The 16776-nt window shown below is 40.9% G+C and overlaps 1 protein-coding gene across 4 annotated transcripts in view; it reads left to right on the top strand.

Moving 5' to 3' along the window:
* Window positions 1-16776, top strand: part of LOC122795706 — a 1598363-nt gene that overhangs the window by 1034491 nt on the left and 547096 nt on the right. The gene's annotated exons all lie outside the window — the stretch shown is intronic.

Here is a 16776-nt window from a genome sequence, read left to right on the forward strand (position 1 = left end):
AAACTCATTAATACTAATCTTCCTTCATTTAACAGTTTTGAAATACTACTCAGTAAACTAAACATTAATAAAAATAAATTCTTGATCATTGTAGCCATCTGTATTCCCCCAGGTGGAAATTTAACACTTGAAGAAATTCTACAATGGCTATCATTAAACTATCACCAGGAAATTATCATAATGGGAGACCTTAATATAGAACCAAAGAATGGCAAACAAAAGGCAGAAGACAAAGTAAATTCACTATGTAAGCTTTTACTGAAAAAATACACGATAAACATGAAGCGCTTTTCATCTTGTTAAATACAAAGACTTCTTCAGATGCAAGTAAAACCTATCTTAAAACATTTTAAATAGATGAATACATTGTCATGTGATCCCAACCCACCCAGTGCCGGCACTAAAGTGTAAAATAGGACTGATGTCTTTAAGTGTAAAACATGCATAGATCCTTAATTGGATTTTACTGGGTGAGTTGGGATCACATGACAATGTATTCATCTATTTAAATTGTTTTAAGATAGGTTTTACTTGCATCTGAAGAAGTCTTTGTATTTAACAAGACAAAAAGCGCTTCATGTTTATCGTGTATTTTTTCAGTAAAAGCTTACAGAGTGAATTTACTTTGTCCTCTTCCTTTTGTTTGCCATTCTTTGGTTTTTGGACTTTTGAGAAGTTTGTTTTGTTTGCCTATTTTCTTAGACCTTAATATAGACTGGGCCACCTATGACAACAATAATCCATCTAACTTTATAAACCTACATGGTTTTTTCCAGTTGATACAAGATCCTACCAGAATAGTTAAAGCATCTACAGACATTCAATTCTTGATTGGATCCTCACAAACAAATCTCGTTCATTCTTCCAAGCAGGATGCCTCCCCTGCAGTATCAGTGATCATCTGCCCACTTTTTGCTTAGACATAATCTAGGTCCACCTAGACAGTCTACCAACTAGTCTGTAATAAAACAGAATTTGCTACTCAAGCATTTCACTCCATACTCCACCAAATTAATTGGTATCCCCTAAAAATATTACCACAAGATGCTGCTGTACAACATTTTAATACTACTTTCCTAGTAATCTAAAATAGCAAAGTCCCTTATAGGACTACTTGAATAAAAATACACCATTCACGCTGGTTATCAAATAACACCAAAGATCTTATGAAACAAAAAGACAAGGCATGGCTACACTATTTAACTAACAGAAACCAAGATAAATGAAAGCTCTACAAACAGCTTAGAAATAAAGCTAAATCCCAAATAAAAGCAGATACAAATACGCTACATCACTGTACAACAGAAGCATCAAAACAATCCCAAAAAATTTTGGTTCACCATTAACAAACTTCTTCATCCTGCCAACGCTACCACATCTATACCCATTACATCCCCCTCAATGGATAACATAGCTACACAGTTTAATTCCTTCTTCATAAACTCTATACACTCTCTCCTTAAATATAATCAGAATACATCACCCTAGGTCCCAACCATTAATAATTCACTCACTAGTATTTTCTCCTTACAACCTGTTCCAACTCACACGATATACAAATTTCTTAAAAACTGTAACCTACTAGCCTTACTGCTGATAATCTACCTTCTGAATTTCTCAAAATAGTGCTGAAATTATCACATATCCCATACCAATCCTTATCAATCACTCTATCACTTAAAACTACGTCCCTCTTCTCTGGAAAATCTCCTACATTACTTGCATAAAGGTGGAAACTCCACAGAACTCAAACTGTAGACCAATTGCTATCCTTTCACCCCTCTCAAAAATACTTGAAAAATGCATTCACTCCCAACTTTGACATCACCTCCTATCAAACAACCTCCTATCCCATACTCAACATGGTTTTCACCCCCACCATAGCACTACAACCGCCTGTCTAAGTTTTACCAACACCATAAATCATTACAGAAATCAAAACAAACTTGTTTCTGCTGTCTTTCTTGATCTATCTAAGGCCTTTGACGCAGTCTCACACCAGAAATTGTCAGACCTAGGCACTTTAAATGATAGCCACTCTACCCTAACTTGGTTCTATAGTTACCTTACTAAATGCCAACAAGCTGTCAGGTGGAAACAAGAGCTATCATCTCTACTCCCTGTTAATATTGGAGTCCCACAAGGTTTCATATTAGGACCTCTCCTTTTTAATATATTCACTAATCATTTGCATAAATCTACTCTTCCAGCCACAGTTATTCAATATGCAGATGATTCCGTCCTTATATGTAAGACATCCTCCCTTTCACATCTACAGGATATCACACAACAATCCTTTCTATAAGTTGAATCTTGACTAAACAAATCTAATCTTATTTTGAACCCAAGCAAAACCAAGCTTATGCTTTTTCTCCACACCAAATCATCCATACCTCCTAACTCTTTCCACTTATATTCCTCTAACAACACACTCATAAATGCTACCTCTAAAACTAAGCTACTAGGTGTTATCATTGATAACAAATTGAAATTTGATATTCACATATCTCAATCCGTTAAAAAATCCATATCAGACTTGACTCTCTTTATCACATTAAGCCATTTCTTACTAACCAAGCCAGATTAGATATCTCCAGAAGTCACCTCCTGTCTACTCTGTTCTATGCTTCTCCTATGTTTACCTCTCTTAGCAAAACAGAACTTTCCAAATTTGAATCCTGCTATGACAAAATAGACAAATTTGCCACTAACTGCCAACACAGGTCACATCATTGTTCCTCCTTATGACAATTAAAGTGATTAGAACTTCCCCAACATCTGATCTGTACCCAACTCATTTTTACTCACAGCTTAGTATACCACTCAGACAGAATCCCTGCCTTACAACAACTTCTCCAACCATTGCAACTATTTGTCAGCTCCGTTCCATTAAAAAAACCCTCCTACAAGTCTCCAAAAGCAAAAACAAGGCTGGGGATTGCCTTTATTCCCACCGCATTTCAAAAATCTGGAACAACGTTCCCCAACACATTTTAAGCATCATAGACAAAACTCAATTTAAGAAGCACCTAAAAGTCTATCTATATAGCAAATTGATCTGCTCCGGTATCACCCCTGGCTAATATCCCCTTATATGTCTCCTTATCTAACCTTTCATTCCTTATGTATTCCCTTCCTCTAATTCTTTTCTTCTCTTTCTCTATTTATACAAAGCTAATTTTCTCTCTTAAATGAACTTCTATGTAATAGAAAAAAATTCATGCCCCCATCAACAAATTTTTATGGTTTATTTCTCATTGTGTACTATTGATTATTCTGATAATTGTTATTGCTCTAAGATGCCAGCTGTACAGTTGCATTTCTCTTATCCCATCATTGTATTTATTCCTTTATAATAATACCTACAGTGGATATAAAAAGTTGACATATCCCCGTTAAAATGCCATTTTTTTGTGATATAAAACATGAGACCACAATAAATCATTTCAAAACTTTTCCCACCTTTAATGTGACATATAACCTGTACAACTCAATTGAAAAACAAACAAATTTGTTAGGGGAAAAAATATAAAAAATAGAAAAACTTACAATAAGCTGGTTGCATAAGTGTGCACACCCTTAAACTAATACTTTGTTAAAACATCGTTGATTTAACTTCAACATTCAGTCTTCTTGGGTACACACCTGCCATCAATTAAAGAGACACTGACTAACCCCAAATAAAGTTCAGCTGTTCTAGTAGTATTTTCTTGACATTTACTCAGTTGCCTGCTACAGCAAAAGTCACGGTTTGCAGAGAGCTTAAAAAGCATCAAAGCGATCTCATTGTTGAAAGGTATCAGTCAGGAGAAAGGTACACACCCTTAAACTAATACTTTGTTGAAGCACCTTTTGATTTAATTACAGCATTCAGTCTTCTTGGGTAGGAGCCTATTAGCATGGCACATCTTGACTTGGCAATATTTGCCCACTCTTCCTTGCAAAAGAGCTCCAAATCTGTCAGATTGCGAGGGCATCTCTTGTGCACAGCCCTCTTCAGGTCACCCCACAGATTTTCTATTGGATTTAGATCTGGGCTCTGGCTGGGCCATTCTAAAACTGTAATTTTCTTCTGGTGAAGCCATTCTTTTGTTGATTTGGATGTATGCTTGGGGTCATTGTCGTGTTGAAAGGTGAAATTCCCCTTCATCTTTAGCTTTCTAGCAGATGCCTGAAGGTTTTGGGCTAAAAGTGACTGGTATTTGGAACTGTTCATAATTCCCTCCACTTTGACTAAAGCCCCAGTTCCAGATGAAGAAAAGCAACCCCAAAGCATGATACTGCTGCCACCATGCTCACCATGGGGATGGTGTTTCTTTGGTGATGCAAAGTGTTGTTTTTGCGCCAAACATACCTTTTGAAATTGTGGCCAAAAAGTTCAACCTTGGTCTAATCAGACCATAACACATTTTCCCACATGCTTTTAGAAGACTTGGTGTATTGTTTTGCAAATTTTAGCCAGGCCTGGATGTTTTTCTTTGTAAGAAAAGGTTTTCGTCTTGCAATACTACTCCATAGTTCAGACATATGGAGAGTATGTAAGATTGTTGTCACATGTAGTACACAACCAGTACTTGCCAGAAATTCCTGCAGCTCCTTCAGTGTAGCTGTAGTTCTCTTGGCAGCCTCCCTGACCAGTTTTCGTCTTGTCTTTTCATCAATTTTGGAAGGACATCCAATTCTTTGCAATGTCACTGTTGTCCCATATTTCCTCCACTTTTTTGATGACTGCCTTCACTGTGTTCCATGGTATATCCAATGCTGTGGACATTTTTTTTGCCCTTCTCCTGACTGATACCTTTCAACAATGAGATCCCTTTGATGCTTGGTAAGCTCTCTGTGAACCTTTTGCTGTAGCAGGCAACTGAGTAAATGTCAGGAAAATCCTACTAGGACAGCTGAACTTTATTTGGGGTTAATCAGTCTCTTTATTCGATGGCAGGTATATACCCAAGAAGACTGAATGATATAATTAAATCAAAAGGTGCTTCAACAAAGTATTAGTTTAAGGGTGTGCACACTTATGTAACCAGCTTATTGTACATTTTTTATTTTTTATATTTTTCCCTAACAGATTTGTTTGTTTTTAATTGAATTGTACAGGTTATAGGCCACATTAAAGGTGGGAAAAGTCCAGAAATTATTTATTGTGGTCTCATTTTTTTATATCACATAAACCTGGCATTTTAGCAGGGGTATGTACACTTTTTATATCCACTGTACATACTGCAGCAAACATTAGATATGCATACAATGTGAAACAGTAATGAACAGATATACCAATATCTAACTAGAGGCTAGGAATAATGGTAGGATGTATATACAGGTGGTACTAAGCTCAAATGGATATTGTTCTAAACTCATAAACCTAAATTTTATATACAGATATTGCACTAAACTCAAACAAATATAAAGCAGATGCTCCACAAAAAGGTGGAACAAGCTAGAAGGGCTAACGGGATGGAAGGGGAAGATAGAGGAGTAATAGAGGTGACTGAGTGAGTAGTATACGTGGTAGTGAGAGGAAGCTAGGCGTAAGTCAGTTGGATTTATATTTGGAGTTGAGATGAAGTGAGGTAGCTAAATTAAATTAGTTCCACAATTTAGCTAAATTGTGTACAGTTGCAGGCAAAAGCACTTGCTTTGTAGGTTCAGATCTTTAAAAAATGTTAAATGCAAGTCTAATTAACATAGTGAGTACCTACTGCATAGTAGAACATCTTACACTAGTAAATTCTATATACCGCAAGGCTAACAATTCCAACCAAATTACTTTTAAGACACACACATGCATGATATGCTAGCATCCTTATAGCATAGTCATTAAACTTCATAGAATAATACCCGCAAAGCATTGCTTTGGTTCACTCCAGGTAGTATGTTAATATCTATAGGTGACAGGCCTACTCTAATTTGTTAAGAGCAACAGTGTGCAGATGTTTGTCTTACCCAACTGTCAAGGCCTCACCAAAAGTGCAACTTGAAGGGTACATTTTGTTTTTGTCTTTTAGAATGATTCTGAAATGACACACTTGATAATGTAATAACTACCATTATCACTTGAAATTCACGTTTCCAAAAAAGGAGGGTTGGATCAACACTACTTTTATGTTTTGAATGTTGCCAATCATAGGCAACCAATGCCAAAGCATGATGCACTGTGAAAACAAGTGTGAGATTCCCTACTCACTTAGAGGTTGCGCAACTATAGAAAATCTAGAAATATTTGTAAGTTAGATATTGTCAGTGTTAAGGAAAATGTTTCTATTATTTGCTTGTTATCCATTGTACACTGTACAACACAGATGTGCAAGGCACTCATCTCCTCTCGAACACCTTTCAGCCATAGTCAACACTTGCCTAGCTGTTACCCTTCTGACATTCCCTGACCCCTTTCTTGTCTGTATGTCACAAACAGCTGCATTGTACCACAAGACAGTGGTCAGCATCTATTTGATCTTCATTCACTTTAGTTACACTTAGTGAGTATGCCCATTATTAAGAAGGTGGTCTCTCAAAGGAAGCCTTCTGTGCCTCTAACGGAATTACCTACCACCCAAGTCCTGGCAGCTGACTCTCAAATGCTTCCTGTATTCATTCTTTTACATTTTTTTATTTTTATTTTGTCTGTTTGGTAACTGGTCAAGCCTACTGGACACAAAGATCCCATTTAAGGAGTGACCTGGAAGTACTGACTGGTTAAGTGACTTGTTAAGAGCCAAACAGAAGGCAAATGGAAAGGGAATGAGTCAGACCATGTACCCCTGAGTACAGTAAGCAGCTTGTTCACAACTCAGTGTTAATCCTTTGTGTTAACTGCCATTTTCCTTAAGAAAAAAACATACTCAGAGCAGGATTAAAACAATCTGGTAGGAGGCCAGATTAGTTCTGTTGCTTAAGGACAGACAAAATTATCCAGCCACAGTAACTTTAGATGTCCTTCTATTCAGTGTTTCCATATTCCTAATATATGGGTTGTATTTCGCCCATCGACCCGATGTCTGGTCTGCATACAAAAGCTTATAGCTAGTGCCAGTACATGGGATGTCACACGTAGGTACTGACAATGTCAACGATAAAAGGGACATCTGCACGTACCATCCTCAGAACATTTTTGCTGCCATTTGGAAAGGTAGACTCCAGTGTACAGTCTGTGGTCAGATTCCTTCTCTCCGTTTCCAGCTTCAGAAAAGTATCCCACTCTGGATTTATAATTTTATTACTGCCATTTGCTATTGTTCATGTCATTCAGGAAGGGCAAGTGTAGGTATGGAAGGCATATTCCAGATAAGGATAGTCACAAGCTTTATCTGTTTTGCTTGGGGCCTAGTCACAATCACTGTTCCAGTTCTATTTGTCAGGCCTTCATGCCTAAGACTTTGCAAAAATGTCTTTCAGTCTTAAACCTTTGTCTGGAAAATCAGAGACTCAAATGTCTGGTTTGGGATGTGATAGAGGGTTCCAGGGTTTGCGCCTACCTCCTCTGACGTTCCCCTTAAGGTCAGTGAAGACTCTGTGGTATGGTTGGAGGTCAGGTCCACTTCTTCGGCAGGTACCTCTGGGGAAGCCATCAAGACTGTGGATCCTAGCATGTCCGAGGCCATTCAGATGTTCAGTTTGGGTGACTTTCGGGAACCACAGCTCATTCTAAATGAGGACTCCGAGACCAATTCTGCCCCTCTTCCCACGGATTTATCGGACATTAGGCCTACAGCCAATCTCTCTCCGCCGATGGAGAAGCCTGTTAAAAAGAAACAGAAAACGAAGCACCCAAATATTACTTTCACTCCACAATCAAATCGGGATGCGTTTTCTCAGGGTCTTATTAGAGACCTCATGGCCTACAGCTTCTTCTTCTTCCCTCCCTAGTCCAGTGTTCACCTCTTCTCCAGTGCTGGCTTCTGGGTCTTAGGGTTTTTCCCCTGTGCAGGCTTCAGAGGTGAAGGTCCTTGATTCTGACTCTGAATATTCCTCTTCTGATGAAGACTCCCTGGCATACTCCACCTAGCTTCCTTCCTCTCTGGAATATGCTTCTTCTGAGGAGGAGTTTAATGGGGGAGATTCCCCTATAAAAGAGCTTTCCATTGAGGAAACTAGTAATAAGATGAGGGAATTTTTTAAAGTGGGATTCCTCCCAAATTTCAGAAGCACAAAACGTTACTATGAGGTTCTTCAGATGGAATCCCCCATACCCTCTGTGGGTCCACTGTTTCTTCCTGCTTTCTTGGATGCTTTTGCTTCCACTTCCAAAAACCCTGATTCCCAAGCCCCTGCTCCCAAGAGACCTGACAGATTTGTTAAGGCCCCAGATGACTGCAAGTTTCTTTATAAAGGCCCCTCTGCTGACCCCGCTGTGGTCTCTATTGCCTCTGACAAATCTTGTCTGTTTCCTTTAGTTAAGCTGCTTCCCTCTGATAAGGAGAGCAGGATATTGGAAAGGCTAGTTAAAAAATACATAATTTGTCCACCTTTGCTATTAAGGCCATTAATTACCAAACACACATGTCTAGGTACACTCTGGCTTTACTTTCTCAGGCATCACAGGCTTTGTCCAAATTACCTGAAGATGATAAATTTCAGGTTCTCAATCTGCTGTCTGCATCTTCTCAGGTAGCTAGGCATTCCATTAGGTGCAGTTATGATACAGTGGAGGTTTCTGCCAGGGCTGCTGCCTCTTCATCTGTTCTTAAACATCATTCATTGTTAAGGCTCCAGGCATTACCTGATAACATAAAGGCTGAACTGCGGCTGAACTGCTCGATTCTCCTTTAGATAATTCTGCCTTTTTTGGTTCAGCTGCTACAGAAATTTTCTTATCTTTGCAGAAGAAAGTTAAGGAGCTCCAAGATTTAAAACACTTGCTTGTTTCTCCAGTCCCCAAATTCCACTGGAATTTCTCTGCAAAGACTCCCTTTGTCAGAAGACCTGCTCATTCCTCCTCTTCTGCTTCTGCAGGGTCTAGGTCTAAGAAATCTAGGCGAGCTCCCTCAGTCATAATTACCTGCTTCTACTACTCCTTCTCAGCAGTCCTTTCAGACCAGGCCTGGAGCTCTGTGACAACCAAGCCATTCTACCAAGTCATACTCCTCTCTGTCTTCACCTCTCTCTCGCTCCCTTTCTGTGTGGATGGAGATCACTCAGGACTAATGGGTGCCTTCCATCATCCAAAATGGTTACTTTATGACTTAGAAGACTTTTCCACCTTTCCTAGGGATCCCTCAACCACCTTCCAGCCAACTTCATCTGTTTCCTCAGTTACTAGCTCAACTCTTCCACCAGGGTACAATCCAGGTTGTTCCTCCAAAACAAAACGGAAAGGGATTTTACTTCAGGATGTTTCTTGTCCCAAGTAATTAAGGCCTTTGGAGACATATCCTAGATCTCTCCCATTTAAGCACCTTCTTGAAAGTGTCTTCTTTTCGTTTGCTTTCTCTACAAAATGTTTTTCCTCTGGTTCCTCCTCACCCCTTCTTGGCTTCTTTGGATTGTAAGGATGCTTACCTGCACATCCCAGTTCACTCTCAGTACAGGAAATTCTTATGTTTCTCGGTGGGTTTTTTACACTTTCAGTTCTCTGCTTTGTCTTTTGGTCTTTACACTGCTCCAAGGATCTTCACCATGTGCTTGGCTCCAGTCATTGCCTACTTGAGGGTTCAAGGGATTCAGGTTTACCCTTATTTAGACAACCTTCTCTTTCAGGCCAACAGCCCAGACCATCTAAGGTTAAACCTCCGAGTAGCCATTCCCTTTGTTCAGAGGTTGGGATTCACTATAAATTTCAAAAGTCCAGTCTCTTACCTACTCAGGATCTCATTTTTCTAGGATGCAGGTTTAGGATAGTTCTGATGATGGATTTCCTCCTCTCAGACAAGGTTCTCTCTGTTACAAGCTACATGGAGGCCCTTCTGCCTCTTCCATCCATCTCAGCCAGGGAATTTCTAATATTGCAAATGGTGCACATTCTTTCAAGTTTGTGATTGTAGACCAAGTTGTAATAGGTGAAAGGGGGATTTTTGAATGACTTTTTTAGAAGCAAAAGAATTGAGATGGCAGCTTAGGTCACAAGTAACAGTATATCCTGGATTAAAAATTTTATATTTATCAACTCCATTTTAAGGCTTAGAGCTGATTTTATTATACATTAGAATATTTTTTTAATGTTTTTTGGATTATTTTTAGTTTTTATTGGTGGAAAATGTATGTATCTTTTTGTACATAATTGTGCCTACAACTTTAAGAGGCTAATTGTGTTGTGTTAGGGGTGGTATATATGAGACTGTTGGGTAAAATGCATTTGTTTTTATTTTTGTAGTGTTTATCTGAAGAATTCTCTATTTATGTGATGAAAGTGCTAATAAATATCCTTAGAGTGGATCGTGTGATGTGGTCTCTTTCTTTTTTGCATAATTCTTAGTTGGCGAGCTGTGGTTCTTCATTCACTGTAAATTTCAAAAGTCCAGTCTCTTCCCTACTCAGGATCTCATTTTTCTAGTATGCAGGCTCAGGATAGATATGATGATGGATTTCCTCCCCTCAAACAAGGTTCTGTCTCTTACAGACTACATGGAGGCCCTTCTGCCTCTTCCATCCATCTTAGCCAAGGAATTTCTGAGATTGCTCGAATTCATGGCTTCCATGATTCCCATGCTCCCCTTTGCAAAGCTGCACATGAGGAAGTTTCAGTGGTTTCTGAAGACAATTTGGTCTCAGTATGCCCATCCTTTAAATGTCCTGCTCCCTTTTCTCCCTTGCCTGAAAACGGAGATCCTTTGGTAGATCCAGCAGCTATCTCAGAATCCAGGCCTACATCTTCTTATGCCTCAGCCTTCTCAGCAAATCTTCACAGACACCTAAGATTTAGGTTTGGGGAGCAACTTTTGCTTCCACCAAGGTTCAAGGTCTTTGGTCTCCTGCTCCACAGAGGGAGCACGTCAAATTCTGGGAGATGAGTGCCTTGATTATGGCCTTGCAAACTTTCTACCGTCTTTTCTTGCCAGGTCCTCCCAAGATTCTTACAGACACTACCACTGTCCTATGGTACATAAACAAGCAAGATGGGACCAAATCTTATCTTCTTTGCTGTCTAGCTCTCCAGGCATGGGAGATGGCTATCCAGTAGGTAATTCTGCATGCTGTATACCTTCCCTAAGCTCAGAACTCAGTGGCAGATGCTTTAAGCAGATCCATGGCACAATCCTACAAGTGGATGGTCCACAGGGATGTGTTCCTGAATCTAGTTCACCAGTGGGGTACTCCAGAAGTGGATCTTATTGCCTCCCCTCAGAACAGCCAACTTCCTCTTTTTTGCGCCAGTTACCCTCGCCCTCAGGCTTGGAAGGTGGACACCTTCTCTTTCTCATGGAAGGGGATGTTTCATTATACAGTCCCCCCTTCCCCTCATTCAGAAACTCCTGCTGAAAATTCAACAGGACAAACCAAAAATCTTGCTGGTGACCCCCTTTTGGCCAAGACACCACTAGTTCCATCTTCTTCAGTAATTAGCCAGGGGCCCTCACCACAAGTTGCCTCACATAGGACAAAGGAACCTTGATCCACCCACATCTGTCAATTCTACAGTTTATTCTCTAGATGATCAACTTCTGATTCCTTTCAGGCACCTATTCTCACAGGACGTGCTTAGGTTTTTCAGGAGGCCAGGAAACCAAATACTAGGAAATCTTACATTTCCAATGGAAAAGATTTTCTGTTTGGTGCCAGAAAAGAATGCTAGATCTGATTTCTGTGGACATTCCATTAGTGCTTTCTTACCTGTGTGAATTGCTTAACAGTGGTCTCTCTTATTCCTCAGTGAAAGTCCATTGCTCTGCTCTGTCTGCTTGTTTGCCATTGACACCTCCATTAGCTTCCAGACTAGAGGTTAAACTTTTCCTTAAAGGTGTCCTACACTTGAAACCTCCAAGGAAACTGGTGTCTCCTCTTTGGGATCTCAACTTCTAGGGAAGCTTACCCATGCTCCCTTTGAACCAGCTGTTTCTGCTTCTCTAAAGTATTGCACTTGGAAAACAGTGCTTTCGGTAGCTTTGACTTCTGCTAGAAGGGTATCTGAGATTCAGGCTTTGATGACTTCCCCTTCTTTCCTGTTGTTCCACAAGGATCGAGTGTCTTTGAGAACTAACCCTTCTTTCATGATTACAAAAAATACTATCTTGTTTGCTTGTTTCCCACATTTTTTAACTAGTATAGTCAGGCCTTGCTGGTTTCAGGACTTCAGTTTTTGTATTCAGAGCTATTCCAGACCTTGTTGTGGTAGAGGGAGGTCCTCCTGCTTACTGGTGAGAGTAGTGAGAATTGTAAAGCCTATCTAACGCCAGAGGAGTGGTTTTCAGCTCTGAAAGTGTAATTTTATTGGCCATTTGGGGCTGATTTCTATCCCTTTCAACTTTCTGGCTTAAAAACATATGTTTGTGTGATTTTGCGCTTCACGCAGCACCACGGGGCTAAGGTTAAACTATTTCCGGAGCCAGAAAGTCTGCTCTTCAAATTTTCCCTTAGAACTAGCTGGTTTCTCAGTAGTAGCACTAAAATCTGACTCCCTGTGACTAGCACTTGATCTATAACCTGCAGGAAAGAACTAGGAAGCCTTAAACTGATAAAAGCACTCAGCTCTCCATGTATATAAGGAGAAAGTAATTGTAGGCACTAAACAGCCTATAATTGCAAAGTACTATGCCAAGGTAAGGGTAAACAGCTCTTGTACTCTACTTAAGAAACACCGAACCTGGCATGTCCAAGGGTCAGCTTCTGGTGATATCTCCAGTCCATCTGGTGAACCTGGACATACTGGAGCAATGCAGCAATTGCCTCATGTACACAGATAACCCTCTCCTCCTACCACCCAACACTACAACCTGTGAGAGATGCACTTACATAGCCAAACTAGAAGAAAAGCTGTCTTTACACAAGATTGTGCTAGACAGTCAAGAGGAGAAGGTAAACACCCGCACTATACCTCAAGCAACACATAGACCTTCAAAACCCACATCACCAACACCCACACATAGAAACACTAAACCCACATATGCGGAGGCCCTAACATTAAACTGCACAAACACCAAGGACATCCGAAGCTGATACGCAAACAAACACCAATCACAACCAAAGTAACACATAGCTCAAAACACCAATGTGTCACTCAACAACAGCACTTATGGCAAGACAATATACCCAACACCTTAGTCATTGGTGAGTCCATAGTCAGGCACACTGATGTCCCACTCACCAGGGTAGACAAGGAGAAAATTACCATCAGCTTCCTGACGGGAGCCAGGATCCGCCACATAACGCATCCACTCAAGTCACTCCACAACAAGTACAAATATGACTCTGTCATTCTCCATGTTGGTGTGAATGACTTGAGACGTACCTCCCTGGACTACATGAAAAGAGACATGGAAGAGCTCTCGGATCATGTGGCCCAGGCAGGTATGACCCTAGCCCTGAGTAGCATCCTGTCTTCACCCAGAATTATACCACAGTATAAAGACAAAATGATTGACTTCAACAATTGGCTAAGTTTCTGGTGTCATCAAAGGGGATCCAGTATCTGTCTGCCTGGGATGACATGATCGACAAACCACGATGCTTTGCCAGAGATGGTCTGCACCTGTTGCCCCTGGGATTCAGGTTACTGGCTAAGGCTCTTGTAACCGCCATAGTGCCCTTTTTAGGCAAGGCTCAAATGACAAAACTACTACCATAACAGATAAAAACACGCAAAATCTGAAGGTTATGCTACTCAGTGCTAGAAGTCTAATCCTCAAAATGCACTCTCTCGAGGCACTCCTAAAAATTGAGAACATTGATATCTGTGCAGTAACCGAGACCTGGTTCAAGGCTGCAGAGAACACCCCTGCAATGCCAGGCTACAACTCTTACCACACATTTCGGCCACCAAACCCAGACCAAAACACTACAGGTGGTGGAGTGTCCATATTCACCAAAGATATTCACACCTCCAGGCTATTTGCCCAACACAATGCATCTGAAATATTACAGGTGCAACTAACACTAGGTAAGACTGCAATCCAAATTGTATCTTGCTACAAATCCCCACCATGCCCCAAGATTCTCACTACACCTTTCTAAATAAACTGGAAAATATTCAACTACAACCTAACACCCTAATACTGGGTGATTTCAACTACCCTGCCATTAATTGGGAAAACTTCTTGGGTACCAACACCTTTGCCCAATGGTTCTTGGAATTCATAAATTCCAACGCCCTGGATCAACTAATCCATAGTCCCACCAATGGCTCAAATATCCTTGACCTGGTCATTACCAACATGGGAGGTCGATGCTCCATACCAGCGGTCACCCTCTCGTTGGTCAGGTCTGACCATAAGCTAATCACCCTTGACGTCCACATCCCACCCCCACCCTTCAGTAGGGAAACCTCCATACAAAACTTCTTCTCTTCAGAAGTGACAAACTTCACAACACCCATGCAGACGGGAACTGAAAGTTTGACTGCCGAATCCTACAGCACTGTACAAGCATATCCACTTGTGCATAAATCGTGCCATTCCAAATAGAACCAAGATGCTCTGCTACAAAAAAAAGGAAGCCAATCTGGTGGTCCCCTGCCATAAACAAGTTATACAACAGAAGGAAGAAACTGTTACAAAAAAAGGAAAATCCAGGATACAAAAAACTCCCATACAAGACTCAGTAAGAAGCTAAGATCCCTCATAAAATCCTCCAAAGCTAGTTATGAAAATAAAATTGCTAAAGATTCTAAGGACACCCACAAGGCATTCTATAGTTATGTCAAGAATCTAAATAGCAATGCTCAGATGTAATCTGAGCTACAACAGAATGGCACTAAATATACTGATCCCAAGGATATTGCCAATATCCTAGCAGATTGATTCAGTGCCAATTTCACCCCCCTCTCACCCCCTAAAGGGCCCATCTCAATGCCAAAAGATTGCTAAATGCCAGTAATCATGGCCACATAGGTAAAAAAATGCACTCTTCAAAGCTAAGAATACAGCATCCATGGGACCAGATGACATCCCAGGCTGTGTACTACATGAACTACAAAATTAACTGGCACCTCACCTAAGTGTCATGTTTAATCATAGCCTCACCTCAGGCTTCTTGCCCAATGAGTGACACACAGCTACAGTTATCCCAATCCACAAGGAGGGGGGGGGGTCCACCTTGGATCCCGGGAACTATCGTCCTATCAGCCTAACATGACTGATCTGCAAAGCCATGGAACACATTATTATGGAACTTACAAAGATATTGTCAATCTTTAAACACTGGACCCTACCCAGTGTGGTCTCGTGAAGGGCTGATCTTGTTTCCTCAACCTGATTGACTTCTTCAAATCAGTCTCCAGAGCCATGGACGAGGGTAAGACAGTCCAGACAGCCTATCTGGACCTCACCAAGGCCTTCGACACCATCCCACACTCTGGAAACATAGATAAACATACTAAGCTGGGCATTAATTCCTATGTCACTTGATGGGTCACAAACTGGCTTACTGACAGAACCCACACTGTAAAAGTAGCAGACTCCAAATCCAGTTTCAGACAAGTGACAAGTAGAGTACCTATGGGTACAGTCCTGGGACCACTGTTGTTTGACATCTACTTCTCCAAAGTACAGGCCAACACCAAGGGACTCTGGCTAACAAAGTTCGCAGATGACTGCAAGCTGGGAGCCATTATCGAATCCCCAAATGATGTGGATATCCTACAAAAGGGCCTTACAGAGACAGATGCTTGGTGCCAGAGCCATGGGCTCAAGCTCAATGCCAAGAAATGTATAGTTATCCCCTTTGGGAAAAAACATGTACCCATGAATTATCACATAAGTGGCAGTACACTAAACACCGAAAGTGTGATAAGGAACTTAGGGACACCGATGGACAGTGAGCTCACCTTCGATAACCACATTGCCGCAACAGTCAGGAAATCCTTCTATGTGGCACATCTCATTACTAAGGGCTTTTCATCCAGGAAAAAGGAGGTCAGTGTCCCACTGTACTCATCCCTGTACCTCACAAGACATCTGCAACAGTTGGAAAGGCCGCAGAAATGCCTCACTAAAAGAATTACAGGCCTAAAGCAGATGCCCCATGCTGACCATCTAAAAAAAACTCCAAGTATACTCTGTCGCATATCGTCTACTCAGAGACGATTTCTGCTTAACATACAAGGCTATGTCAAACCCAGAGCTGTTGGACATGCTACATTTAAAGAAATCACAATCCCTCAGAGCCACACACTCCAGGGATCTAATCCTGATCATCACAATGAACAAAACATGCTGGAGGGTTAGATTCCTGTCCCAGGGACTCCCCATTTTCTGGAATAGACTGCCCATACATGTCAAGCAGAGCGCCTCTTTGGCCGTCTTCAAAAGGAATCTTGACGACTGAATGGGAGATAGGAAATTCACTCCGGGATCACGTCAGTCGCCCTGCTAGATAGGGGACCAGGGAAGTAAAATTCCTGGGAAAAAATTGCCAGGGAAATGTTATGGCTAGGCATGTGTAGGGGGGGGGGGCTTGGGTTTACCTGTTTACAAACAAAATGTTGCTTCTTGGAATTCTAAAGCTATTGTGTTTTGCTGAGAATTTCATAGGAAGTCTCTACCATCCTCTGTCAGAGCTCATTCTGCCAGATATGTTGCCTCATCGGGTGCTTTCTTTAAAGGTCTGGATGCCCATTCCATTTTGGAGAATGCTACTTGGTCATCTGTTCATACTTTTACTATACATTACAAGTTGGACTCTATC

The sequence above is a fragment of the Protopterus annectens genome, chromosome 2.part2 (assembly GCF_019279795.1).
Source record: "Protopterus annectens isolate FY-2018-M chromosome 2.part2, PAN1.0, whole genome shotgun sequence".
Taxonomy (NCBI): Eukaryota; Metazoa; Chordata; order Ceratodontiformes; family Protopteridae; genus Protopterus; species Protopterus annectens.